The sequence below is a fragment of the Rattus norvegicus genome, chromosome 10, assembly GCF_036323735.1.
Source record: "Rattus norvegicus strain BN/NHsdMcwi chromosome 10, GRCr8, whole genome shotgun sequence".
NCBI lineage: Eukaryota > Metazoa > Chordata > Mammalia > Rodentia > Muridae > Rattus > Rattus norvegicus.
Window position 1 is genome coordinate 23,735,334 of NC_086028.1, and position 16,906 is coordinate 23,752,239.

Here is a 16,906-nt window from a genome sequence, read left to right on the forward strand (position 1 = left end):
AGGAATCTCGTCCCCTACTAACCATGGCATTTTGCCTTTACAGCTCTGCCAAGACTAGAGCACTTCCAGCCTTTGGAGCTCTGTTATAAATGATAACTAACACAAGGGATGGGTAGTGCAACAACTGTGGACGTATACTTACAATTGCAATGGACTGAGCAGTCAAAATGGCTCGGAGTGTGAGGATACTTGCCACCACCTTATTTTGCTAATGAGGATGAAAAAGAGAACAGTCCATATGTTGTCCTCTGACCTCCGCAGGCATGAAATGTGTATTGAATCGCACGATTATAGAAACATCTGGACTCAACCATACATAAGGATGCACAATGTTTTTAATTGAAATAGTTTATTTCATTACACACTCAACTCTGCCTATTCTAACACCATGCAGTCAGGCTCTCTGGTTTCAGACTTTCTGCACCCCAAGTTTAAAATTAAGGTAATGGAATGCATCTAGAATTTTATGACCTAGTAGAAACGATGGATGCGCTATTTAAGGAATCCAATTAGTTTTCTTGGGTGTGGGTTGAACTTCCGTTCTAGGGTGTAGAACAACAGCCTTGCTCAGGATGAAGTGTTTTAACTCAGACTGGGAAACACTGAAAACTGCCGAGTGGTGGCAGGCCTCTCTGCAGTGGAGGTTAAAAGCCTCGATTCAACTAATGCAATGTAGAGAAAGCAGAAGTGAGAGGGAAGAAAAAAATCACTCTAATGACATAAATCCTGTAAGAAGGGGAGTCCAGTAAAACCCAAGAAGCAAAGGAATGTTGAAAGATGGTTAAGTCATGTCCAGGCATAGCTCATCAATGAATAAATTATATATATATATATATATGTATATATATATATATATATATATATATATATATGTGTGTGTGTGTGTGTGTGTGTGTGTGTGTGTGTATCTAGAGATCAATTTTTCTATGAGCCTTATAGAGAAATGAAAAGTAATGGAAGGAAGAAAAGGGTATACACTCACGTTCTATGTATTAAAGCATATTCTGAGGCATACTATATATAGTAAAAACCTTGCATTTTCCTGGTTTATACCAGCTTCCTCTGCTATCAAAGCATTGCATCCAGCAAGAAAACTCATTAGAGCAGAAAGCAGACTCAGAACAGCTTCAGAAAGTCCCTGAAATCGACCAGCTTCACTAGGGCCCTCCTAACCCGAGAGTAAATAATAAAAAGTGATAGGTATGTTTCCTCCCAGACAGGCCTAGTTCTCTGAAAGAAGAAAAGACAAGTTAGTAGGAAGGGGCTCCGACAAGCAAAGCTCCAGAAACAAATGGATACCCGTCTAATTGTCTTAAGAAACAAAACTAGCTGAGCTGCCTGGAAGGGACTCTGAACAAGAGGAGCCACCAGGAAAGAACAGGCTTCATCCAACTAAGCCGCCTGCAGGCTGTGCAGTCTGGTCCAGGTTTTCGCTGTGATGATACATGCTTGGGTGGGGTGCTGCAGCTTTCTCTGAGGCAGTTTTTCTTCTTTTAGTAACCCTTCACCCCAACCCTGTATGTAACTGCAATAAAACCCGTTGGTTCATCAAGTTGGACTTTCATGGCATCTGTACTTTAATTGGTTGTCAGTTTCCTATCTGAGGTAAGTATAAACCTACAGTGTGTGTGTGTGTGTGTGTGTGTGTGTGTGTGTGTGTGCGTGTGTTTGTGTGTCTGTTGCATCTTCCCAAAATGTTTGTCACATAACACTCTTATACTGAAAGTTCTCAATTTAAAAATGCCATGTTCTGTACCAAGGTTGAATATAGAAATAATATGCTAATTCTGTTACATTCTGAAGTCTCGGGCTCCATGACTTGACACTGTGAACAGAACTGATCTATGACTCATCTTTCCTGATCTATCCTGCCAAAGCCTTTTGACTGCTGCCCATGCAGCCACTTTTCATAAAGGCATGAATGGTGTTTGTCCCTCCCGTCCTTAGGGATTCTTGTACATCCTGAACCTTCCTCTCTCATTCAATAGACTTGAACTCTCGTTTCCTTTAGAGATCGTACAACCCTAACTCCTGGCAGTTTTCAAATTTGTCAGGAAATATTTAAGAAGAGGTGATCGTAGAAGAACATGGACATTAACATAGGAAAACAGCCACACCCCTAGCATGGTTAAAATTGAGGAACAAAGCATTCTTCGGAGCTAGAACAAAAAGAAACAACCTACCTCACCTCTGGTGAGAATGAGTTTGTCTCCCTCAAGGACATAACATGACAGTAGTTAATAATGACTGTTGCTGTCTATTTTGCATGGGCTTCAATACCTGTGCTTCCTGTTTCATAAATGGACTTTCTTTTTAGGAAATCATAATTTTGACATCCGAATGGTTCAGTGGCTAAAGCCGTAGGGTTGAACCAATGGCCAGAATCATAGTACTCCATTTGAAGGGAGCTATCTTTGGAATGTGAAAAGATAAGAAATCTCCTGTGGAAGAAGAAATCACCTGCAGAAGAAAGCCACAGTAAAGTACTCACTTATTACTAATGAATTATTTTGATTAAGAGGGCTGTGGGTAAGTCCTCTCCTCAAAACGACAGGTAAGCATGTTTTCACATTCTAGAAATGAGCGAAAATAAAGCATTCCTATGAGAGACCTATGTCTACAATTTGTACGTGGGAATTGATGGACCTACCTGTGATAAAGAGCACTTGTTCTGATCACTGGAACCAAGAAGTCCTGTAGTCCAGGGTCGCTTAGACTTCTTCAGGATTCACGGCTACCATTTTCTCATCTAAGTATTTTCACCTTTCAGCCTGTAATGACAGTGTTCCTAGGACCTGGAGAGAGAGAAAAGGGGACATTTTTGTGAAAAGCCTGCTGAGTTACAGCAAAGTCACCTTGCACTTAGTTTAGATCTGGTGTGCTCAGGAATACAAAGCAGAAACTTCTTGTTCTAACAGTCAACTTACAGACTATGGAGACAGGGCAGCGAGGCCAAAATGCTCTCAAGTTATGCAAAAGGGAATAGAAAAAAAAAGGCAGACTCTCACTGTAGGCAAGGACAGGTTGAGAGTCATTTTTGAGAATCTCTGTGCCCAAGGAGGTTGCTACCTTTTTGTTTGAGAAAGGACTGCTGGGTGTGAGGGGAGTGGGAGGAGCTGAGTGATGTCCCTGGATACATTTGTATGGAGGGCTAGCTCTATAAAGCTACAAAGAAGAGAGAGCTGCAGTATGCTTCTCTTGAAAGTACAGTTCATCTGGGCCCAACATCAGATCCACATAAGCATGGAGCTTCTGCAGAATAGCAACAGTGTCACTATGATAATCATGACTGCGGGGAAGTGCTCTCTCAATTTAGCAAAGGTTTAACATGCCCAGGTATCCAACTTGCCATGTGGTGCGTTGAGTAGAAATGCCCCCCTACGGACAATAGGGAGTGGCGCTATTGGGAGATGTGACCATGTTAGAGAAAGTGATATACCTGGGTGGGCTTTGAAGTTTCAAATGCTCCTCAAGTTAGGCCTACAGTCACTTGTTCTTCCTCCTGCCTGCCTGTCCAGATGTGGTATTCTCAGCTCTCTCTCCAGTTCTGTGTTGACTTGCATGGGACCATGCATGCCACAGTAATGAAGATATTAGACTAAACCCCTGAAACTGTAAGCCACCCAGTAAAATGTTTTCCTTCATCAAGAGTCACCCTGGTCTTCGCATTTCTTCACAGGAATAGAAACGCTAAGGAACTTCCCAGTTGGAGAGCAGAAGGAATGATAGTACTGACTAAGCTAGAACACTGAAGGCTAGCTGCTGGTAAAAGGTTCCAGGAAGGTAGGATGCAGGAGCTTAAAGGATCCAATTCTGCAACACTGGGTAAACTGGCTTTGTCTTTCTGCTTTGTTAAGAAGAAGTTGCCTTCTTGTGCAAATCACAAGCAGATTGGAGAATCAAAGCAATGACTATAGGAAAGGTGGGTATTACTTCTTAGATATCTTACAGAAACGTCTCAGCTAACCTCTATTGAATTTGTATAAAGCTACTTTTGAAGAATTTCAGCTTAGTCTTTTTATATAATCCAATGAATGAATGTCATACATGTCATTTTTAAGATGCCAGTGTTTATTTTTAATTTATTTCTTCTTGGACAACTTCATCTGTGGGCACACAGTGTATTTCATTTACTCTCATCCTGCACCCTCTCTTACCTTCCTCATACCCGTCTCACCTTTCATCCCCTACAGGTGACTTGATGAAACATATATCTCTTAAGTTTGTCTTTCACTTCCTGTTTATATCCAAGTCCATCTGTATGTGTGACTGCGGGTTGGAACTAAAACATGTGTTTTATCCCAACGCGGGCTCAACTACAGGAATGTTACTGAAGACAATGAGTACCCATTCCCAAAATCCATAGGTGTTCAATAGTTCCACAGGAAGAACATGGCTCCTCATGCTTTTCTCCCATGTCTGTTGGAATGTCGCCAAACCTAGGCTGGTTCAGTGGAGGTAACTGAGAGATCATGAATGCCCTGGCTCTATCATACCTGGGTGGTGGCAGATCACAATCCTTCACAATCCTTCCTTGGCTCTTTGATATTTTTCCCTTTCCTTTTCTTCATCCAAGAGCCTTTTAGGAAGTGGTATAAATATGCTGCTTAGGGCTAAGCACTCTGACCTCAGTCATTCTCTCTATGTGGTGCCCACCTCACCTCTGCATTTACTTCCTCTCAAAAAGGGTGATACCCTGCATTATTTGATAACGCCCTTCCCAATCGCCATGGCTAACTAAATAAAAATCCTTATACCATCAGATGTGGAATCTGACTAATGAGTGCTTGGTCAAGGAATTGCTAGAGATTTCCCGCCCCCTAATAACAGCGGCTCTTGCTATCCCACTTGTTTGCATTCAGCTTCCAAAGATATTTCTAACTGCACAGAGAACAGACTTGCCTTGGGATCAGCTAAGCTGGCATGTTAACAAGATGGTCCACTTTCAAATGGACCAGTTTGTGTCCACAGAATAATATATATATGAGATATATATGCACAAACATAAATATTCATGCACATATGTGTGTATGTATTATCATTTTCCCTCTCCATTTTTACTATGCCATAAATCTAATCTGGCAAACCAGGATTTTTAGGAAGTTCTAATATGCTAATTTTTTGCAATAAGTTACTTTCCTCTATTGAGCATATGCAACAGCCATTTTAAAATTATTTTTTAAAAGAATTTCCTAGGAATAAAGTCCATTGGATCTAAAATTTTAAGAATAGCCAATCAAATGTATCAAGCTCTTCCTTGGTTTTAAAGGTTGATTTATACGACCTACTCCATACATTGGACGTTTTAACTTCCCTCAGAAAGAGAAAAGGAAGGCATTTTTTCTCAGTCTTTTGCACAGTGGCAACTTTTCAGATGACAGTTCTATTACGGGGGGGGGGGGAGGAGAAACAGAGACAGAGACAGAGAGAGACAGAGACAGAGAGAGACAGAGAGATGAAAGGGGAGGAGATAGAAGGAGAATGAGAGGGAGAAACGGAGAGGGAGAGTTGGTCCCTGGGTTGAGTATGCATCGCACCCTGACGTTTCAGACACGTTATAAAATTGTCTTAGTCTTTAAACAGAAGAGAGAGGGAAATGTTAGAGATGAGTTCCTGCAGGTGTGGGACGCAAGAGGACAGGGTGCGGATGAAGTGCTCACTGTAGGGTGAATTCCTGATTCCATTGATCAGGTTGGTTCTCACGAAGGAACCTTCTTGCATTAATTTATGCTACTCATCCAAGTACAGTGATAGGCTGTACTTAGTCATACGCCTTTCAGGGCACGTGTTGGCATGAAAACAGATATGCTGGAGTCGTACAACAGCTGTGCGGTAAAAGAGCCCCAAATCGGACAGTTCTGGAAACACATGCGCAAAGTTAGCCATCAGTGTTGAATCTTTAGTATATGATAAGACATGGAAATTGGACTGCATTCTGCCATGCCTCTAAAGGCTGATTCTATTATGCTAAATTTTAAATGCTATTACTAATCATATGTTAAGTTAGAGTCATCTGCTCTAGGATCTGAGTGTGACAGTAAACTTTCTGCTTCCCTTTGGATAAAAACAAGGGAATTCATTTAGTTCAACAATAACATGTTTTTGAAAATTCTTCATTTATTGTTATAATTTTAGCAATCAGTATCACAAGATTCTGCCCAAGTATGCAGACATTATAGGAAAAAATTGATACACGATAGTGTGTCAAAAGAGAGAAGAGCTGGTTTATATCTGTTAATATTAAGAGCATTCTGTCACGAGCCTTACTGATAGAGATGAGGATGCTTGCAGCTAACCACTGAACTGAGGACCCCAATGGAGGACTGAAGGAGCTGAAGTGGTTTGCAACCGCATAAGAAGAATGACAATATAAACCAATCAGACACCCCCAGAGCTCCCAGGGACTAAACCACCAACCAATGAGTACACGTGCAGAGACCCATGACTCCAACCACATATGTAGTAGAGGATGGCATTGTCCAACATCAAGAGGAGAAAAAGCCCTTGGTCCTCTGAAGGCTTGTTTCCCCAGTGTGGGGGAATGCCATGGTATTGAGGTGGGAGTGGGTGGTTAAGAGTGGGAGCATCCTCACAGAAGCAGGGGGAAAGGTATGGGAGGGGGGAAAGGAAGATAACATTTGAAATGTTATACATTTCAATAATATACATAAAATATCCAAGAAAAATAGACGTTCTTTCACAAAGGGTCTTTAAAAATAGAGACAATGTTCTAAGGAATAGGGGACGGCAACGGGAGTTCCTGATGTTATCAGTGACAAGAAAGATTCTGCTTCAAACATACACAATAGAACCTAGAACAGACTGTGGGAAAAGGTATGAGATAAATATTCTGTCCATTTTAAAAATAAATGGTTACAGAAATCCTGTGATATAGTGGTTGCTAAGAGGACACACTCACTCCTTCTAAGAAACCATCACCCCCCAGCTATGGAGATACAAATAGTTAACAATGTAAGCAAGTTATCAAATGATTGACATACTGTAGAAGTATTAGTGAAGGTAAGAAATGGAGAACTAAAATACAGGAGGTATGGCAGGGGGTGTGAGTAACAGGAGAGCACAGGCAAGCCCGGAAAGGTTTGTGGTGATAGGGGGTATAAGGAAATGTCAGCAGTGGGTCTTCCAAGACAAAAGAAACAGAAATTCCAAAACTCCCCCAAACTGAGAAGGATCAGACTTGCTTTCAAGAGTGATTAAGGATGTTCATTCCATCTAGGAAAGCAAGAGCGTGTATGTAAAGGAAGGCTGCAGGGGCAGATAGGAGACCCTGGATCCCGTTAGCTCTGTGGTGGTAGCAATGGATGTTATTCTTTAATCCTCAAGAAGGCATTTGTATTTTATGATGAAGAACTTCCCGAATATTGGAAACTCAGTTATGTTTTTATGATACACAGGACTTATGTGATGAAAGAGAAGAATCCATAGTAAATTAATTCAATGGAATTCAATGGGAGACATTTAAAACGGCCAGGATGTGGTGGTATCATTCTATTATTTCATGATACAATTGACAACGACTGATCACCATTTTTTCATGTATCATTAAATATCTCCACCTCATATTTACCTCATTCTTTATCATTTCTACCATATACTTGATCAGGTTAATTACACACTGATTGGTATTTTCTGTTTTACAATATATTTTATTTCCCAACCTTGTTGAGAACATCTTGAGGGCAAGGCCAGACAGATGTATTTTGGGATTTTTTCATATTGTCCAAGCTATTTTAAATACGATACAGATTAGTGATAGTAATTACTAGTGCTAATCATATCCTATGGACTGTACAAACAGTTTTGAGTGCGTAATTTAATTTAATCCTTGAAGCAAACCCACACAGAAAGCTTCATTTTTAGTTTCTGGCTAGGAAATGCTAGGTTTCCGCAAACCAAGTGACTTCTTCAGAATGTATTTCCAAATATTATTTCAGGAGTGAAAGCATTACATTTGGTAGAAGGGTATATTAGGTAAGGTTTTGCAGGATTCATGTGAATGGGGTTTTCATGATACTGCAACTTCTTGGCCTCTTCACTGCAGCTAAACATGGTTCATTTCATTGTATCAGATCCCACCTCAATCTTCTAGCAGTGTTCCATTAAACTGGAAGAGTAATTTAATACATATCAAATAGTCTTCTACCTCAGTCACCTTCTCCTTCACTTAAGCAAACCCATATTTCTTCCACCAAAAAGATCAAAAGAACAAGATCAACGAGTGATGTGGCTGGTTCACTCTGTGTAGGTCCAAGCAAGTAGAGCTAAGCAGTGGTCAGGCAAAAAATTGTCAAATAATTATTGTGATGCAGATTATTATTGTAGCCCAATTATCTCCATAGATGTAGAAGTTAAAGAGAGACCAAGGGAAATAATGAGAGGAAGGAAAAAAACAATACAAATGGGAGTTAGAAAAGAAAATAAAGACTGTCAGAGAACGCCACTGTTGGGGAAACTACAGAAGACACAGAAGGAAAACAAAGTAAAAATAATTTGGATCCTTCCCTATGGCATCAAATACAAAACAAAAGATATATTTTAATTGGGCAAATAGGTTCCAAATGTTTGCTGAAAATGACTTCCCTCCTTCGAGTACAACTGTGATAATGGACAATGGTGTGCCTAGCATTTTCTCACGTTTCAGATTTCCCTATCAAAGTTCAAATTCTGTAAGCAGGAAAGTCCGATTTCTATTTTGACTCACATTAAAACCAAATCACTCTGTCCCTCTCCCATTTCGGCAGAGAGAATTTAAATGAGAAGACATACCAATCTGTGTGGGAAAGATCCCCTGTTCTGCTGGAAAAGTAATTAGTGAATAAGAGAGAAAAGGGGGAGGTAGAAACGGGCACTAGAGCATGGCCACATTGATCTCTGGCCATTTACATAAATCCAAATGCTTAGTCTCTCGGTTCTTACATAAACTATTTATATTTTTGTCCACGTGTGATGATGAAACCCTCTCCATCCCCTGCCATGCCATTCGTAATTTTATGTGTATTTCTCAGATTATACAAACCTACGTCACTCATAAATAAATATTGGGACACAGCAGGCTGATTAATAAGTGTTGATGAGCTCCATTTAGGGTACAGAGGACATAATTTTTCAGTGTTGGTTCTACATTATATAGAATGGACAGAGTTTCCCTGGGACTTAAACCAAATGCCCTGACAGCACTATCAAATAAAAAGCAACAAGAAAATGTCATTATATATTGTAATGAAGGGGTGGAAGCATCAATTGGAAAAATGTTGTAAATTGTCACTCTCTATAGGTAAAGTGGGAAATAATATTTTCTTACTTAAATAAAAATGCTTGAGAGTAGTAATTAAATTCTGCTTTAATTCTTTACAAAAAATGAGAATGCCTCAGTTGCTGCCTCGTTTGATAGTCAGAATTCAATTGAGCCTGAGGCATTCTAATAACTGTAAAAGACCCTGAAAATACAGCAAGTCAACATTTAGTAAACATCAGATGGCCTCACAATTTGGGGTGAATTTACACAAATTTCTTCATTTCTCATGTCTCAAAATAATCTTGTTTGTAACATTTTTCTTTATCTTTAGTTATTTTTTCCTTAATTTTTATTGGATATTTCTTTATTTACATATAAAATGTTATTCCCTTTCCAGGTTTCCTGTCCATAAGCCCCCTATCCCTTCGCCCTCCCCTTCTTCTATAAGGGTGTTCCCCTCCCCATCTACAATCATTGGGTGTCCAACTTTGACAGGACTGAGGGTTTCTCCTTGCATTAGTGCCCAACAAGGCCATCCTCTGCTAAATATACAGTTGGAGCCATGGGTCAGTCCATATATAATCTTTGGGTAGTGGTTTAGTCCCTGGGAGCTCTGGTTGGTTGTTATTGTTGTTCTTATGGGGTTGCAAGCCCCTTCAGCTCTTTCAATCCTTTCTCTAATCCCTCCAACGGGGTCCTGTTCTCAGTTCAATGGTTTGCTGCTAGCATTCGCCTCTGTACTTGACATGCTCTGGCTGTGTCTCCCAGGAGACATCTATATCTGGTTCCTGTCAGCATGCACCGCTCTCTCTCTCTCTCTCTTTATTTTATTGGATATTTATTTATAATTCAAATGTTATTCCCTTTCCCAGTTTCCTGTCCATAAGCCTCCTAACCCTTTCAACTCCCCTTCTATAAGGGTATTTGCCTCCTCATCAACTTCCCCTTACTGTGCCCCCCGCCACCCGACATTCCCCTACACTGGGGGTGCAACCTGGGCAGGACCAAGGGCTTCTCCTCCCATTGGTTTCCATCAAGGCCATTCTTTGCTACATATGCAGTTGGAGCCATGGGTCAGACCTTGTATAGTCTTTAGGTAGTGGTTTAGTGTCTGAAAGCTCTGGTTGGTTGGCATTGTTGTTCTTATGTGGTTGTAAGCCCCTTCAGTTCTTTCAATCTTTTCTCTAATTCCTCCAACGGGGGTCCCATTTTCAGTTCAGTGGTTTTCTACCAGCATTTGCTTCTGTATCTGACATGTTCTGGCTGTGTCTCTCAGGAGAGATCTATATTCCATTCCTGTCAGTATGCACTTCTTAGCTTCATCCATCTTATATAGTTTTGGTGGATGTATATATATGGGCCACATGTGGGGCAGGCTCTGAACAGCTGTTCCTTCAGTTCTGCTCTAAACTTTGTCTCCCTATCCCCTCTTATGTATATTTTTCCCCGTTTTAAGAAGGAGTGAAGCATCCATATTTTGGTCATCCTTCTTCTTGAGCTTCATGTAGTCTAAGGATTGTATCTTGGATAATTCAAGCTTTCGGGCTAATATCCAGTTATCAGTGAGTGCAAACCATGTGTGTTTTACTGTGACTGGGTTATCACTTGGAATGATATTTTCTAGTTCCATCCATTTGCCTATGAATTTCATGAAGTCATTGTTTTTGATAGCTGAGTAATATTCCATTGTGTAGATGTACCACATTTTCTGTATCCATTCCTCTGTTGAAGGGCATCTGGGTTCTTTCCAGCTTCTGAGTATTATAAATAAGGCTTCTATGAACATAGTGGAGCATGTGTCTTTGTTTGAGCATCTTTTAGGTATATGCCCAAGAGAGGTGTATCTGGGTCCTTAGGTAGTTCAATGTCCAATTTTCTGAGGAAACTCCAGACTGATTTCCAGAGTGGTTGTATGAGTTTACAATCCCACCAACAATGGAGGAATGAGTGTTCCTCTTTCTCCACATCCTCACCAGCATCTGCTGTTGCCTGAGTTTTTTATCTTAGCCATTCTGACTTGTTTGAGGTGGAATCTCAGGGTTGTTTTGATTTGCATTTCCCTGATGATTAAGGATGTTGATCATGGTTTTAGGTACTTCTCTGCCATTCAATATTCCACAGCTAAGAATTCATTTTTTAGTTCTGTTCCCCATTTTTAATAGGGTTATTTGGCTCTCTGGAGTCTATTTTTTTTGAGTTCTTTGTATATTTTGGATATTAGACCTCTATCAGATGTAGAATTGGTAAAGATCTTTTCCCAATCTGTTGGTTGCCATTTTGTGTTAATGACAGTGTCCTTTGCCTTCCAGTTTTATGAGGCCTATTTGTTGACTCTTGATCTTAGAACATAAGCCATTGGTGTTTTGTTCAGGAAATTTTCCACAGTGCCTCAGGGTACAGTGTGACCCTTTCTCAACTTAATAAACAAATTGCTTTCCATGCCCGAAGTGGTAAACTGAGTTGTTTGGAGAAACAATTGAAAATGAGCTGTGTCAATTTTTACAGCTGCCATATTCCACACTGGAGAGCATATCTGGGCTGCTCCATCAAATCAGAAAATTTATTTACACATTTGTCATTTAGAAAATACTTGTCTAGCAACCATGAGACACTAGTGTTTTATGTGTATAGTCTAGAAATACTCACATTAGATATTTTGCCCTTCCCAGAATATGGCAGTATTATTAAGATACTTTATCAGACTCTAAGTGTAGAGGACTTAAATGAAATGTGAGATTATGATCAACACTGATGATGACATGTGAGAAGCAACTGTCCTCAGAGAAGCCACACAACTCAAGCACTCATACATTCCACAAAATCCTATAAAACATTCTTTTTAATTCCCATAGATCAAGATGCTGCCTTTCCCCTTCATTCAGGTCTTCTGAATGCCTGATAAAAGTTGATAAATAAAAGAGTACATTGTCCAGCCATGACAACATGTGGCAGCACATAACAATCAGGATTCTAAACCCTTGATTACCTCTCATCAGCTTTTTGATCTTTGAAGAGTAAGTTAATCTTCCTAAGTCTCAAATTCCCATCTGTAAAATGGGAATAATTCTCCTTCTTACTGCATAAGGTTGTGCTGTGTCGTTGAGTTTTATGTAGTCCCTGACAAATGTTCACACACAATACTGGGGCATAGCAATGTTATGTATATATGATATATATTACATTCTTTTGATATATATTACTTTATATGTTAATCAGTGAATATTAAATTAAGCACATATATTATTCTAAGTCATGTTAAAAGTGAACATGGAAAAATGGGTATAAGCCCTTGGCATGCACCACATTTGTATTCTAGAGAAACAAGAAGGGAAAGCACAATAAATAAACATGAAAGCATATGACAAAGAAATTTAATATGGAGATGAAAAACCATGAAATCATGAACCTTGAGAGGAGAGAGAAGGACTAAAGAGCAAGTCCATTCAGTGGGCTAGGTTTGAGGCAGGATCTGAAAGCTCAGAAGAAAGTACAAAACAATGAAAGGGTCTTGGAGGACATCAGCAACTATGACCATCACAGAGACAAAGATTTGAGTACGGTGTCCATTGATTAAGGAATAGAGGCAGAGTATGGTGGAGAATAGCAGGTAGAGAAGGTAGTTTGCCTTTTGCGTGCAGTGCAGTGGAAGTCATCTGCAGGACTAAAAATGAGCCAGGCGTGGCCCCTGCTCATTCTATCTGTCTTCTGAAGCCCTCCACTCAAAGCTTCTTTACTAGACTTGCATCCAGCCTTAGACTGCGGCTTTGTGCCTTGTTTCTGCATTGACACAGTTGGGAAGTAAATGGATATTTGTCACTGACAGTTTTTATTACCTTGTTTCCTGGCCACTAAGTGGATCTAGTTATATGTAAATAGACTTAGATTTTTCTCTCACTATATTTTACTCATCCGAATTATGCATGATAATTACTCTTTAGTTTACAGCCATAAACCCTGGAAAGGACCCCTGTGTGCACAAGCTATAGGCAGCTGCCTCTGTTTTTATGATATGTGAGGCACTAAACTACATTTACATGATAAAGACTTTTAGTCTATCTTGGCATGTAAAATTCTTATGGCTAGATTTACTGCAGAGGGTTGCAGAATAACAGAGGACACACACACACACACACACACACACACACACACACACACACAAAGACACCACTGAGGTGAGAGAAAACACCATTATTAGAGGACAGGATTCAGGATGAGTCAGTATAGGCATGAGAGACATTTGTCAGAAGAGTTCTCAACCAGAACCAAAGTCCCATGAGAAGCAGCCCTACAGTTGACTATGGCTTTTAACAGGCTTCCTTCATCTACATATGATTTCAACCAGTAGATAAGTGGTCAATAATTTTACTTTTCAAACTATCATCCTAAACAGGTTTGTTTTGCCTGTCTTAATGGGTTCTATAGTTTCCATGACTGTTACTTTTATCTCTCCCTAAATTTTCAATAAACTTTTCAACTTGAGCAAAAACTATGGGTGCTATCAAAAGAGACACATAACTTTGAGATGGAACAGGTTAACACCTTTGAATATGGACTTTCATGACCAAAACAACTGGATTTAATGTGAATGGTTATCTGTAGTACAAACTTCTGTGGCAACCAAAGCAATGATCTTGAGTTGTGCTATGCTAATAATTTAGTTAATTGTAGATGCAGTGTTTTTGGTTGATCTTTTGTTCTTCTGTGCCAACTTGATGCTTGACTCTATGTTTCATTTCTAAATGTGGACACAGCATTCTAGTTAGTCAGCCTATAAAACATTATAATAAACATGAAGAGTTAGTGTTCTCTAGAGGAACACAATTAATAGGATGGATATATACATGTAAGTGTATATATATATGTATATATATACATGTATACACATATATATATGTGTGTATATATATAAATATGCATATACATATAAAGAATTCTTTAAATAAATTTATCTTAAAATAGTACCAAAAGATGGCTCCCATTTGAGAGACTGAGAACCTGTTATCATTCCATCCTCGAGGAAGGTGTCTCACCATCCAGTGTAGCTGCACAGTGGCTGATTCAGGTTTGGGAGGCTCACAACATGTCGGTTGATTGTTACAGGAGACTGAGTGCCCAAGCAGCCCAAATCTGGCACTGAAACGTGGACTTTTCCAGGGCAATTGCTGTCTATCGTCAAGACTGCAAGTCTGGAAACACGGACTTGGTTATTAGAAAGAGAATTAGCATCAGGAGCAGAGTCAATCAGAAGGACAGGTAAAGGGAGTTCCAGAGAGTGAAAGAAGAATAATCTTCTTCTTCATGCCTTATTTGAGCTGAGTCGTGACCAAAAGATGCCCTAACACTGCAGGTGGGTCTTTGCACAATCAGTAAATCACTCAAAACCATTGTTCAGGGGAGGCTTCCTACTAGGGTGATTCCAATTTTTGTCAACTTTACATTTAAAGCCACCACCACACATGACATATTTAAATAAATCTTAACTTGGTACTTCCAGAAATTCAGGTACTAGAAAACTCTTTTGCATGGGAAATTATTTTGGAGAGTTAAAAAGGTCTTAAACTGGATGGGTTAGGCTTTTTTCAGGGGTAATATTAAACTGTAGTCTAAAAGTTGGCAAAACCAGCATTTTTTTCAAGTGTTTATAGTCAATAAACCTGAATGTATCTCTCTAAACTTGTTTGCAAATTCCATAATTAGTTATTTCCTCTTGATTACCAATCTATTTAACAACCATTTATTATTTCATACTTCTTGACCTATAAATGTCCATGTTGAAAAGGGAAGGGTAGTACCATTTGTAGACATAGCCAAGTACTACCAAGGCACCACAGAGTTAGTTTTTGACTTCTTGGTGATGTCCACTTAGTTGGGTTAACTTAACTGAAACGTTTATACCTTAAGCTTTTAAGGTACATGCTTGTGTACATTGTTGTGACTTTTCAAACCATTTACAACCTTGGTTTACCTTTCAACTTTCATTGCTAAAGACACTGAGTTCTTAAAACTCAGACCAATTGTGTGCAAGTATAGCATCAGTTTTCCCAAGACTACATTAAACTAAATATTGACTTTGCAAGGTCTCCCTCATTTATTATTTACAATTCATAATTTGTGAAATTTATTAAAAATTGATAAGGATGCTTGGTGGTAAAATTGCCCACAAATTGGATGACCTAACCAAGCCAATTACAAAACTGGCAAAATCTATGGTTACTTTGATAAAAATGACACAATTTTATTTTAACAGACACTGATATTTTAAGGACACTGAGACATTTTCTTTGAAGGAATAATGTTCTTCAATTTTAAAACTATCTTTTTAAAAAACTTTTCAGAAAATTGCTCTCTTGTACGGCTTGTTAGCCTTTCTGTTCTTTCTCAGAATTTGATATCTCATTCTCTGGCACTTTAGAAAGTGTTGGGAGAGAATTTCAAGTATTTAAAAATATTTTTTAACAGATTTGCCTTTTGTACAAAGTGTCAGGCAGTTCATGGGGCAGCCTGGGTGCCATCACATCTTTTGTCAGTGGAGCAAATTTTCATTCATTCATTGTTCTGAAAAATATGGCTCCTGAATTGTTGCCATTAATGATAGCTTTCAGAGAAAGAGTAGAAACTGAGTTATCCTGTGGACTGATTAATCTCCTGGCTCACCTCTCCCCATATCAAAGGGTTTCATAGGATCATAATGAAGAGTTGTGGAGAAGCACTTGACAATTTCTAAAACAGTTCTTAGACTTTTATAACATAATTTGTTTAACTTAGCTTCAGTGAACACAAATTATACAAGTAAATAACAACCAGTCATGTAAAGTAAAACAAGCTTCAGGGGGTGGGGGATAAAAAAAGATGTTTCAGACCAAAAGGGGGGCTAACCCTTTTTAATTCTACTCACTTATCAGGAAGGAGGAGGAGGAGGAAGGGGAGAAGGAGGAGGAAGGGGAGGAGGAGGAGGCGGAAGGGGAGGAGGAGGAGGAACAGTTGCTGACTCTCACACTATGACTCCCTTCATTGTTAATATGGGCAGAGTTTATTAGTTAAGTTCCTACAGTCAAGTCACTTGATGAAGTCTCTCATGAAGCTAGGGGTCTGGCCTTTGAAAAGCTCATAACCATCCATGGTAAGGGATAAGCTTTCATACCTGTAGGTGTTTCTGAACGACAGAAACATTCATGCCCAAGAAATCCTGAATTCTGCCTATACTGCTTCCTTCAAAGAGTTGCTAAAAATAGAAGAAAAATAATTTTCTAGCAGAGAATATTTTTCTTTCCAATTAAAACAAACCTTGCTTGGGTATTGTTGACGGTATGGTTTTATTAATATTTGCTTTTCCTCAATCCACTGGCATATCACAATTCAATGTTGTTAGCACTATTATTAATTATATTGCTCTGCTTCAAACACAATATTTAAAGATACAGTTAGAGCCTATGCTTTATTGGCAAGTATGAGTAAAAGATTACATAATATCACCGCTACGCATGGTATATGTAAACATCGTACTAGGACAAAATGATGTTGAAGAAGTGAGGATGACTGAAAGTCATAGAGAAAGACGAACTGTGTTTGTGCACGGTTGAATTTCCTGCATTGATAATCAGGGTGAGTTCTGGGTAGGAATGATGGGCCAAGTCACAGAGAGGTGCAGAT

The 16,906-nt window shown here is 39.3% G+C and overlaps 1 pseudogene; it reads right to left on the bottom strand.

Moving 5' to 3' along the window:
* LOC108352072 (uncharacterized) overlaps positions 1-16,906 on the bottom strand; it is a 2,585,468-nt pseudogene that overhangs the window by 1,735,949 nt on the left and 832,613 nt on the right.